This window comes from Bos indicus, chromosome 13, assembly GCF_029378745.1.
Source record: "Bos indicus isolate NIAB-ARS_2022 breed Sahiwal x Tharparkar chromosome 13, NIAB-ARS_B.indTharparkar_mat_pri_1.0, whole genome shotgun sequence".
NCBI classification, from domain to species: Eukaryota; Metazoa; Chordata; class Mammalia; order Artiodactyla; family Bovidae; genus Bos; species Bos indicus.
The window spans coordinates 34,575,335-34,587,873 of NC_091772.1; the positions used below are offsets into that span (position 1 = coordinate 34,575,335).

The 12,539-nt window shown below is 50.1% G+C and overlaps 1 long non-coding RNA gene across 1 annotated transcript in view; it reads left to right on the forward strand.

The window, feature by feature from the left end:
• The first annotated feature begins 399 nt into the window (after nt 1–399).
• Nucleotides 400–12,539, forward strand: part of LOC139186476 (uncharacterized) — a 52,037-nt gene continuing 39,897 nt past the window's right edge. The window contains exons 1-2 of the long non-coding RNA XR_011570037.1: nt 400–698; nt 7,264–7,409. This is a non-coding gene — a long non-coding RNA (uncharacterized lncRNA). The remainder of the gene's footprint in view (nt 699–7,263; nt 7,410–12,539) is intronic.

Sequence of the window (12,539 nt, forward strand, 5' to 3'; positions counted from 1 at the left end):
AATTTGGGCAACAAATTGTTTCAAGCGAACCCAGCAGCTCGGACAAAGGAAAAGGAGCTCAAACGGCCCTTGTTTATTGTTCCTGGAGGGCCTGCTGGGGTCCCCGTATTCCAGCCCCACATGACACCTTTTTGTCTTTGGGTTTTGGAAAACAAAACCCCGACCCTCATCACCCTCTCCTGAAGTAATGAAATAAAACAAACGTGGGAATCTAGGACTGGAGAGGTGACACTCCCCTACCTCATGGGGGCACCTTCAGGTCCCCAGTAAGCTAAGTGTCCTCCTTCAATTGGACGCAGGGAGGCGGTGGGTGCGGCAGGGGCCCGGCCAGAGGTGTTAGCAGAGGCCAGAAAACAAGTCAACTTCTAACTTCCCCCTCACTACGGGCTGCATGTTTCTCGTGTCCGTCTTCAGAGGCTCAACCACAGGAGCCAACTGGTAGCCAGACTACGAAAGGACAGTCAGGTCCAGCAGCTGAGGCAACGCCGAGCTCCACGCGGACCGCACTCTGTTTCCATCCAGCCAATCAACACCAGCATCCGTCAGTCACGTGGTCACCCTGCACATGCGCACACGAGAGAACGCCTCATCCGGGTCCTGGTGTGGCGGAGGAGCCCGGCCGTAGTTTCTTACTGTGTGTTCAAAGTCTTCTCCAGTTGTACTCTCACGGGAAGTTTCCCTGCGAATAGCCCCACCAGGTACGTATGTGTCGGGTTCGTGGTGAAGTCACAGAGATGTCAGTAACCTTGGTATTTTCCAGTGGGTTGCCAGTGTTTGGCACCCAGAGGCCTAGAGGCTGCACAAATCGGAAACACAATTCTCCCCTCTCTGCCCCTCTCCTCGCCAGCCCACTTCTCCCCTGGGGACCCCTGCCTCAGCTCGGGAGCTCAGAGATCTCCTGTTTAATAGCACCTCGGCTGTGGGACTAGCCGCAAGACCCTGCAAGCCTCCCTCCAGAGCCCCAGGGGAGGACGGTGAGGTGCCTAGGGTTTGAGAGGAAACAGCTGAGGCCCCGGTAGGGTACTGGCTTGTGGACTTGGGGGCAGGGATGTTTTCTCATAAGCATGGGGCCTTTTATAAACTGGTATTTGGAATCTTGGGGGATCAGCACCCACGTTCTGAGGGAAGGCAGTCCTCGGGAGACTAGACTGAGGAGAAGGCAGGGGAAGAAACCCCATCTTCTGGCTGCAGGCTGGGGGCAAGGAAGCAGGGAGGCCAGCAGTGTCTGCACGCCCAGCAGGGAGAAGAGAGGACGGTGGGCGGGCATTGCCAGTGGGCCCACAACGGAGGCTTCCAGAATGTTATAGGTTCTGTGACAGTCGGGCCTCAGGACAGGGCTCCGTGCCATCCTCCTTCTTGCAATGGTACCGTTTGTCCTAGTTGCACGGTCTTATATCCTGTGAAGGGCAAGTTCCCCAGGAACCGTGCGCTCTCAAGGGTTTATAGACTGGTTTCCTGCACGACAGGAGCCCCCTGGGTTCTGAGGAGCAGGAGAAAGAGAAAAGAGGAGGATGATTTTTGCAATTATGTCCTGGGAGGCACAGAGAGCAAATGGCAAAACGGTCTTTAAAGGGGTAGATATGATAAAGACACGAGGATAACTAATACGCTTTACCGTAGACCTGGCTTTCATTTGCTTATAAACTCCCCAAGAGACAGCCCAGATTTATTTAAATAGCCCGGATGATATATAAGGCAGTGGAGAAGCAGGTGGGAAATTGCACTCAGGCCGGCTTGGAAACAGATGAAAGAGACAGGCCCACGGCTGCAGGGAGGGGACTGGTCCCTGGGGAGGCCTGGAGATGGGGCCTGTGGGAGCGCCCACAGCACCTAAATGCCAGCAAGAAAGATGGTGCCCACGTCATGAGGCCCAGAAGGCTACAAGGTAAGCCTGCAGGGCTCCTCCCACAGCAGCTCTGATAGGTGACAGAGGGGAGAGGTAGAGAATATTGAATTTCAACTCAGACTGCTGCCTGAGCTCTGATTCCTTATGGGCCTCGGCTTATTTCTACAATAGGTGAATAAGTGATTATTATCTACATGTTACTTAGGGTGAAAAGGGCCTGGCCTGTGGTGACTGGGTGCCATCCTGCAGGGGTGGGAACTTGACCAAGGCAGCTAATTTGTGCTCTACAGTAGTGGAGGCTCCAGGTCCACCTGGCAAAACCAGACCTGGGCATGTTGTGACTACAGGTTGCCAGACATCACCCTCTGCTGCTGAGGAAAGTGCAGACCCCCAGACCCTCTGGAAGGAGGGGACACAAAGCTGGGTGTGCCAGGCCCCCTTCCTCATAGGTGTCCTGTGTTCAGGGCTGCTGGTGGCTATTTTCTGTCCAGGCAGGGCCCCTGCTGGGTTGGGCCGCTTTACTGTTTGGTGAGCGGATGGGCAGGCGTCTTGCTCAGTGGAGTCTATCACATCACTTCTTGTCCTGCTGTTCCTCTGGGTGCCGGCTCCAGACTCAAGGGTAAGTTGCAGGCTGCTCTCCAGGGCTGGATAGTACAGGCGCTGTGCTGCGGTCACATTGCATTTTCTCAAACTGTCACGTCTCAGAGGCTCTCAGCCATTGAAAGACTGCTCCCTGGAGCAGGAGGTCTCAGCCTTGCCTCCACGGTCCCCCTGCAGCGGCCAAGTGGCTCTAGCTCCCTCACTGCAGCAGGCCATCACCCAGCCTGGGTGAAGTCGTGGGGGGTGCCCATCAGCTGCCTGGCCACCGCGCCTGGACCCCTTCCCCTGCCCCCCTTCCTCAGTACATGATTCCAGCGCAGGATGACCAGCGGGCAACCCAATACAATGACGAGACCCCAGCAGGGGCTCCCAAAGGCCGACTTGAGCTCCGTGGGCCTTGGCATTGCTGGTATGCCTGGCCCCGTGCCCTCTCAGCCTGTAGTTTCCTTCCTCTGGTTTTGTCCTCTCTGTTCACTGCCAGACACTCTCCATTGTCTGTGACTTCATCGTGGACACAAGCCTCTGTCAGTTGGCAAGTGGGGACGGAGCCAAATAGTTTTCTGATCAGCCTCATCCCTGGCGTGCTCTAGGCAGCTCTGTACTTTCCCCACTGCTTTCTTTGCTGCAGCCCTGGTTCCCGGTAGCCTGGGGCCCCCTCTGCCGGCGGCTGGGCTCCATGGCACCTCCTGAGAGGCCTCTGGAGGGGTGGCTGGCGAGGCTTATTCCAGGGAAGCCAGTCCAGGGCTAACAGGCATCTGTCTTGGCTCCTGCAATAACCAGTGATGGGAAAGGAGGACAGAATTGGTCCAGCTAGTCATGCTTAACTGGGGACATCTGCTTCCTTGAGCTGAGCCAGCAGCCGTGTGTGTGTGTGTTTGTAAGTTTAGATCATTGTCGCTGAGGTGGGCCATCTGCCCATAACACAGGGCACAGCTTCCCATGATGCTCCAGTGGGCTTGATCGTTCTAGGTCAGTTTTCTTCTTCTTCGCCCTGAGATCCAGTGTGGGACCTGGAGCCCCGCTCCTAGCATTCATACAACTTTCTGAGTAAATGTGAGAGTGATTCTCTGAATGAGTCAGGGAGCGCTGTGTCACTCTGGGGGAGAAAGCCCTGCTCTACCGAGATACTACAAAGTAAAAAGGCCTGTGATCTTACAGCCCACGGGCCTGGTCACCAATTTCTCTCTAAAGTCGTTCAGCCTGGGACCTCCCAGCAGGCTGCCTGTTTCCACAGCCTGACCTCTGTTAACAGCCCATCGGCATCTGCAGGCTAGACATTTCTAGCATCTTCCTGAACACCCGTCTGGTTGAAGTTCTGTCTGGTGGACAGCGGTGGAGGCAGGCCATGCAGAATAAAAATAGACTGATGACCCACACAGGGTTTGTTTTTTTTTTTTTCGGTTGCCTCTTGGGCCGGATTTCCTGAGGAGTAGGAGTGTGAGAGGCGTGAGCATTTGTCACTTGGCGCAGGAAATCCTGACTCCCCAGATGGCGAGGAAAGTAGATACCTCTGTGAGACCCTGCCCCCCTCCAACCTGAGACAGAGAGAGGCCTGTCACAAGCCCCTGGCTTGCTGTCCATGGGGGGCTGGGGACAGGTGACTGGTTGGTGTCAACTCTGAGCAGAGCACCACGTCAGCTGCTGCCATCTCTGAGCAGAGTGAGGCTCAGGGTTGCTAACCACCTGCAGGGGCCAGGCCCACCTCTATACCCACATTTGTGTATGTAGCTCCTTTCTCTCACAATCCAGCTTGTCTATGGTCAGCAGTGACAGGGCAGTTGTCAGGATGAGGCCATCGCTGGAGAAGGCCCTCCTGTAGGTCATGGGGGCCTGTTGTTCCAGGCCTGTGTCCTCATTCTGGCCGGGCCTGCAGGCCCCTCCAGCTCCAACCCGCAGGGACCTGCCCCACCTGGCTCCTGGGCCTGACTTCTTCCCAGGTCCAACCTCCTCTGGGGGCTCGCTGAGGCCTTTGTGGTGTCCCCTCCCTCTGTAGCCCCTCTGTCACCTGTGTGGCCTCCCTCTAGGCCTTTGCTCTGGTTACCTCAGTGGCCATTCCTCATAGGGCCTTCCCTCTGTTCCAGTTGCCTTGAAGACTCTGTATCCATCTGTCCCCATGTGATTGGAACCTCATCTCAACTCTGTTTTAATGAACCCCTGTGCCTCTAAGACTAGACTCTGGCCCTGGCTCTGTTCTTATCAGCCTTCGACAAGTTACTCTGCTTCAGGGAGTCTCAACTTTGGGGTAACGTCCCCTCCAGAGTACATTTGACAGCATCGAAGATTTCTTGGTTGTCACACTTGGGAGAGTACCTCTGGACTCTGCTGGGTGGAGGCCAGGGCCCCTACTGAACCTCCTCCTGGGGAACAGGGCAGCCCCCCGCCGCCCCCCCCCCCAGCAGGGGAATGTCCACCCTGAACAGTGATGACCACTGAGAACCCAGCCTGTGTCTCCTCACCCGTGAAAGAGGAGGGTTGTGAAAAATCAGCTGGGATGACCCAAGCGGAAGCAGATGGAAGGTCAGTGCCCTTCACATCCTGCTGTGTCTGCTCCCCTGCAGTTGTTCATTCTCTGAAGGGGGGACAGTGCACAGTAACTGCCAGCATCGGCATGTGCTTGTGTGGGTTACCCCCCTGGATCCTCATGGAAGCCCACTTGCGTGGGGCTAGCATGAACCCTACTTTCCAGAAGACGTGGGCTATTGGAGCTGCTAGGAGTGAGCCAGCCTGAGGGTGCAGTGGAGCTGGATCTCCCAGCCCCCACTTAAATCCCCAGGCTTCCCTGGTGGCTCAGTGGTAAAGAACCTGCCTGCCAGTGCAGGAGACACCAGTTCGACACCTGGGTCAGAAAGATCCTCTGGAGAAGGAAATGACAACCCACTCCATATTCTTGCCTGGGAAATCCCATGGACAGAGGAGCCTGGTGGAGTACAGTCCTGGGTCACAGAGACGATGGCGTGACGAAACAACAGACTCAAATCCCTGGTCAAATCACCTTGAGACAGCGTTTGTAAAAGCATTCAAAAATGGCCAGACCCTGTGCAAACATGATTATGGTTCTTTGTCTGTAACCCCATCTGCACGTCTGCCTCCCACAGGCTCACCTCTGAGACTCAGTCAGCCCCCAAAGATGAATCCGATGTGCACGACACTGGTGAGTCAGGAGAGACTGTTGTGCGAAAACTTTGAAGCTGCTAGAAGCTGGGAAGAGTCTCAGGGGCTCCAGGGAGCCTGCAACCTAGTGAGTAGTGGCCACTCACAGCCAGTGCCTGGCCCAGCTGCCATCTGCAAGGACATTGAGCCCCTGTCACTGGACTGGTACACATATGCCGCTGGCCCAGGGCACTGGTGACCAGGGTCTGGGGCAGTTTGCCTTGTGGTAGCAGCATGGTGGGCACAGCACAACTCTGTTCTCTCTTAGTCACCGGGGAGAAGTGGCCAGGCTCCCTTGGGGACACAAGTCTAGCAGCATGGCAGGCCCAGCCTCACACCATCTACTGAACCACAGTCAACCACTGTCGTCTTATGTTTAAAGGGCAAAAAAATAAAGAGCAGATCCAGTCAGTGTGGCTCACCTGTTGTGCCCTGGCCAACTTTGGGGGAACAAATTTACTTGTCATCATCATCATTTCTTCTTTGTTTTTCCATTTGGGAAGTAAGAGATTAAATCTGTCAGTGAAAATCTCTTTCCCAGGTTCTCTCCTAAAAATAATCCTGAGATTAAGAATGGTTACTCCTGCTTCCGGCATTAATGCCCATAAGATTCAAGACATTGATAAAATTCTCTGAGTAGCACACAAGAAGTAACATAATCATTCTGGTAAGAAAAAAAAAATCAGCCTAATAAGATAACATATTGCTGTAAATGAAACAGGTCCCATCACCTCTTCTGCCCAGGAATGATGACCGATTTATCAAGTGTACGCTGAGTAATGATTTTCCATGGGGGCAGCAGCTCTTATGATAAAGTGTTACTGCTCCAGCTGCATTATTATAAACAACATCCAATTTATGTTGTTAGGGAGCAGATGCATGTCTCAGTAATATGTCACCATCATCTAGAATGAGCCATAAAATCTAGGTTGTCGTGTATTTTCTGGCTGTACACTTCAAACAATTAATATTCCTATAAAACAGTCTTGATCACAAGCCCAATTTAGAAATTAGTTGTTCAATACGATGATTAAATTCCCGAGCTGGAACTTGCTGTGGCCAAAGGTGAGTCGCCAAACGTGACAAATCTTGTACCACTTCCCAGACGGAAGGAGCTGTTGGAGACGCTGGGGATTTTTGGTGAATTTTAAATGAGGCACCTTCACCTTCAGAGAATGCCACGGTCCTGCCCGCCTTCCAGAGGAAGATGAGTCACCGATGTCTTCCTGTATCCAGCAAGTCAGTCTGTGGAGGCGGCAAACATGCCCAGAAGGGAGCTTCACCTTGACGCATGGCAGAGTCTACCCTGCTCTGCCCAGAAGGCCTGAGATGGGTACCTTCTCCAGCTTGGGGAAGCCAGGCAGAGCTGCAAGACTGGCGGACCCAGAATGAGCACTGGGAAATGTAAAGCTTGGGTGATATCCCTCTAGAGTCTAGGCCACCAACAACTGGGTGGACAGAGTGACAAGCCATGGAAACATTGTCACTAATAGATTATTTTAAACAGGTGGGCAGGGCCAGGCCCAAAGTTTTCGTTCATACTTTGTCAGAAAAATAGCATCGTTTAATCATTTAGTTTGCAAAACCTGTTTCAGCTTTCAGTTCACATTTAGGCATGTCTCATGTTTCCTTGGTCATTTCAGAAGTGCTGTCTTTTGTGTATCTAGGTTCCCCAGGATGGAGATGAATTCCAGAGGTGAATTTTGCTGTATTCAACACAGCACATTACATTTAAAATGGAAAAGCCAAGAAGAAACCACCAGTCACTGGTCTGGGGAACACAGATGGCCGGCCATACATGCTACTCGGGAAGGTACACAGTAAACTTGGGAAAGAAAGTTTGGCCACAAGTATCCAAACCTGTGTGCTCTGACCCAGCCGTTTCACTTCCAGGAACTTATTCTCAGGAAGAGTCAGTGGAGGGTTACTTAATAGATCATCCCTTGTGTGCCCAAATGTCCAGTGTAAGGAGGTTGGCTAAGTGAGTTTTGGGGCAAACAGCCATGGCAACTGTGTTGTGAAATGTGGTTGATCTGATGTTCAGTGCAGAGAGTCACCAAAAAAAAAAAGCGTATCTCATATGACCTCAGTTTCATATAAAAAAGGGTACATTACTTAGCATGGGGGAGAAGAATTGCCAAAATATTAACAGCGATTATCTCTGTAGGTGGGAGTGAATGGGTGTCAAGTTTTCTTCTCTGCGTGTTTCTGAATATTCTGTATTTGTTATCATTATATTTATGTTATGCATTATATGGCCTTCCTTGGTGGCTCAGACGGTAAAGCGTCTGCCTACAATGCGGGAGACCTGGGTTCGATCCCTGGGTCAGGAAGATCTCCTGGAGAAGGAAATGGCAACCCACTCCAGTGTTCTTGCCTGGAAAATCCCATGGATGGAGGAGATTGGTTGGCTGCTGTCCATGGGGTCACAAAGAGTCGAACACAACTGAGCGACTTCACTGTCACTATCACTATGTGTTATATATATGTTATGCATTATGTTGTTATCAGAGAAAAAATTCCTGTGACTGTTGAAGCACATTCTCCAGCTAGCAGAATTCTTACGAATATTGTGAGAATTGGTATGGTATACTATATTCTATTGTATTATTCGATAAAGATTATTATACAGTAAAGTTCTATTTATCACCAGGGGGTGTCAGGGGGCTTCTTGGCAGTTCCGTTTATAATCAGATCATCTTGAAGAGAAGTGGAAAAGGAAGAACCAGGGCCAGTTGAACACACGGAATTTTCTAAAGAATATCATGTATGATACCTCACCTTGGAAAGAAGATGTAAGATGTGTACTGGGTACATTTCGGTTTGAAATTCACCATAAGTTGGAAAGATGATGGTCACCTTAGCCCATTCAGTTCAGTCACTCACTTGTGTCAGACTCTTTGTGACCGACCCCATGGACTACAGCATGCCTTTCATACTGTTCCTGGGGTTCTCAAGGCAAGAATACGGAAGTGGTTTGCCACTCCCTGTCACTGTCACTACATCTATTTCCCATGAAGTGATGGGACCAGATGCCATCATCTTAGTTTTCTGAATGTTGACTTTTAAGCTAACTTCTTCACTCTCCTCTTTCACTTTCATCAAGAGGCTCTTTAGTTCTATTTCTGCCATAAAGGTGATGCCATCTGCATATCTGAGGTTATTGATATTTCACCTGGCAATCTTGATTCCAGCTTGTGCTCCAGTTGACCATGTTTTATTAGAACTCTCCACCATGACCTGTCTGTTTTGGGTGGCCCTACACAGCATGGCTCATAGTTTCATTGAGAACAGATACCACACTTGATCTTAACTAAAAGGCTGAGAAGCAATAGTATGGCTAAACCCATAACATAGCTTAGATTCCTGGTAACATTAAGTTGCCTGTTCATGTAAAATGGAGCAGTGAAGTCAAGACCTGTTATGCTCCCTCTGCTCAAGGGGGTCTGGTGCCCACAGAACCAATAAGAGAGGAGCCTGGGCTGGGGAACTGGAGTTGGTGAGGTCCATTCATTTACCATCATGGTGCCATGAGACCCAGCCCTAAACCTTCAGGTTTCCCCAGATGGAAGCCATGACTGGGAGAGTGGGCATGATCGGCCTTGTCTAGGACCAGCCAGACCACCACCCACTTTGTCCTTCACAGTCTGTGTGCACGTGTGCTGGCCAGAGTTCACCCACGTGTGCCGGCCGTTGTCCAGGCTGTGAGCTCCTGCTTTGTTGAGGCACAAGGACTGGTCAGCCCAGCATAAGGCAGCTGTAGGTGCTCCACTTTGTTCTCTGTGTCTTAATAAACATCCACTTCCTCTTCTCATGGTACTGGGGGCTCAGCTCCTTAGAATTGTGGGCTGGGGGGCTTATTTAGGGGGATGTGTAACTGTCTTATGCCCTCCTGCACTCAAGATTCATTTTTATATTTCTGAATAGTGGTGCTGTTGGCAGTGAAACAAGAAAAAATGTCACATGGGTTTGACCCAATGCTGAACTTGAATTTCTTTTAGTTTTCCCTGAGAATTCCTCCAAAGCAATAACCATGGGGCCCTTTCTGACTCTGATCACCAACAACACCCTCACCACTCTTCAGAGCCACTGCAGGAGCCATTCTGAAATCAGAGGTTTACTCCCCAAGGAGAATTGGGGTGATGCTCACAGCCTTTGGCCCTGACTCCCCTCCCCAACCGCGCCATCTCCTCTGGAGAGTGGCTTTGCATAACTGCACGTTTGTGTAATGACTTGCCTGTTCGTCGTCCTGGCGCTCCAATACCCCATCCCTCTGGTAATTGCCCATCTCTGTAGACATGTAGAACTTGTGGCCTTGGCCTATTTTGGGGAGACCATAGATCTTGGAATATCAAAAGATGAGTCAGACTCTATATCTCAACTCACTCATTCATTCAGTTGATATCTGTTAAGAACCTCCTTCTGTTTGCTGGGCAGTGTGAAAAGGGGCTGGGATACAGTAGTGATCAGAGAAGTCAATCCAGCAGTCAGATGACTGATTGGAAGTTGTAAACTGAGATGCATATTCTGGGGAAGGAAAAGAATAAGACTGAAGGGGGAGTCTGTTATAAATGTCACACTTAGTCTGAGCAGCCAGGGAACGTTTTCAGTGAAAGGATCCTTGAACAGAGACCCGGAGGCCATGCATGGGATGGCTGGATGAAGGGCCAGTTGTGCTGGACTTTGATCCTTCTGGACGTGGGGAACAGGATATGCAAAGGCCTGTGTTAGAGCCACCAGACCTGGTAGGGGATGCAGAAGCCAGGGTGGGCAGAGCACAGAGAACAAGGGCATCTGACTAGGGTCCTGGGAGGCTTGTCAGAGAATTGTTTTTTATTGTTTTAATTGAAATGTTGTTCATTACAGTATTGTGTTAATTTCTGCTCTCTAGCCAACTGATTCAGTTATATATACATTTTTAAATGTTTTTTTCCATTTTGATTTATAACAGAATATTGAATATAGTGCCCTGTGCTATACAGTAGGACTTTGTTGTTAATCCATCCTATATATCATAGTTTGCATCTGCTAACCCCAAGCTCCAATTCATCTCTCTCCTATCCCCTTCTCTCACCTACCTGCCCTCCCGCCCTGTAACCACAGATCTGTTCTCTGTGTCTGTGAGTCTGTTTCTGCTTCAGAGATAGGTTCATTTGTGTCATATTCCACTTATAAGTGGTATCATATGATCTCTGTCTTTCTGCTTTCTTCATTTGGTGTGATAATCTCTAGTTGCATCCATGTTGCTGCAAATGGCATTATTTTCCTTTTTTATGACTGAGTAAAGCTCAACATTCAGAAAACTAAGATCATGACATCTGGTCCCATCACTTCATGGGAAATAGATGGGGAAATAGTGGAAACAGTATCAGACTTTATTTTGGGGGGCTCCAAAATCACTGCAGATGGTGATTGCAGCCATGAAATTAAAAGATGCTTACTCCTTGGAAGGAAAGCTATGACCAACCTAGATAGCATCTTAAAAAGCAGAGATGTTACTTTGCCAACAAAGGTCCGTCTAGTCAAGGCTGTGGTTTTTCCAGTAGTCATGTGTGGATGTGAGAGTTGGACTGTGAAGAAAGCTGAGCGCCGAAGAATTGATGCTTTTGAACTGTGGTGTTGGAGAAGACTCTTGAGAGTCCCTTGGACTGCAAGGAGATCCAACCAGTCCATCCTAAAGGAGATCAGTCCTGGGTGTTCATTGGAAGGACTGATGCTGAAGCTGAAACTCCAATACTTTGGCCACTTGATGTGAAGAGTTGACTCATTTGAAAAGACCCTGATGCTGGGAGGGATTGGGGGCAGGAGGAGAAGGGGACGACAGAGGATGAGATGGCTGGATGGTATCACTGACTCAATGGACATGAGTTTGAGTAAACTCCGGGAGTTGGTGATAGACAGGGAGGCCTGGTGTGCTGCGATTCATGGGGTCCCAAAGAGTCGGACACGACTGAGCGACTGAACTGAACTGAATATTCCATTGTGTACATGTTTCACATCTTTATCCATTCATCTGACAATAGATATTTAAGTTATTTTCACATCTTGCCTGTTGTAAATGGTGCTTCTATGAACATAGGGGTGTGTGTCTTCTAATTATAGTTTTGTCCAGATATATGCCCAGGAGTAGGATTGCTGAATCATATGGTAGCTCTCTTTGTTTTGAGGTACCTCCAATACTGTTCTCCATAGTGCCTGTACCAGTTCATATTCCTACCAACAGTGTAGTAGGCTCCCTTTAGAGAACTGGGTTTTGTCTTAAGACCCTAGGAGCCCTTGGAGGGCTTCAGATAGGGAGAGCTGATTGCAGCCATGCATTTTGAAAAGATCATTGTAGATGTGGCGTGGGGCATCAGATTGGAAGAGAATCTGACTAGGTCCTAAGAGGCAGCCACCGTGGTCGACTGGCGAGAGATAAAGGCAGCCTGGACTGTCGTGGCCACCAAGGAGGTGGTGCACAGTGAGTAGGTTTAGAGATACTTCGGAGGTGAAATGGTCGGCACTGGCTGATGGGTTGGTGTGGGTGGTGAGGATGAAGGAAATGATAAGGATGACAGTTTTCTGGTTGTGTCACTTCAATAATGGAGGTGGGTGCCATTCACTTATGTGGAACTTTAGGGGTGGGGGTCAGTGGGTGTTGGCATCTGGGGCTGGGAGGAAACCATGAGCTTGCTTTTGGACAGTTTGGGTTTGAGGTATCTGAGATAATTGGAGGGGATGTCAAATGGGGAAAGGCTTTGAGATGGGTGCACAGGGAGGAGACTAGAGAAGATACGGGGCAGTGCGGGGCTTGAAGATCTCTGCTTGTTTTTTGTCCCTTGTATCCTTTCCTTAATGGTTGCATCAGGTGCCAGGGTGGCTGCTCAGAGTGACAAGCTCTGAGATGCTGGAATCTTGCTGGCATCTCTTGAAAAAGCCAAGAAGAAACTAGAACTCCTCTTGA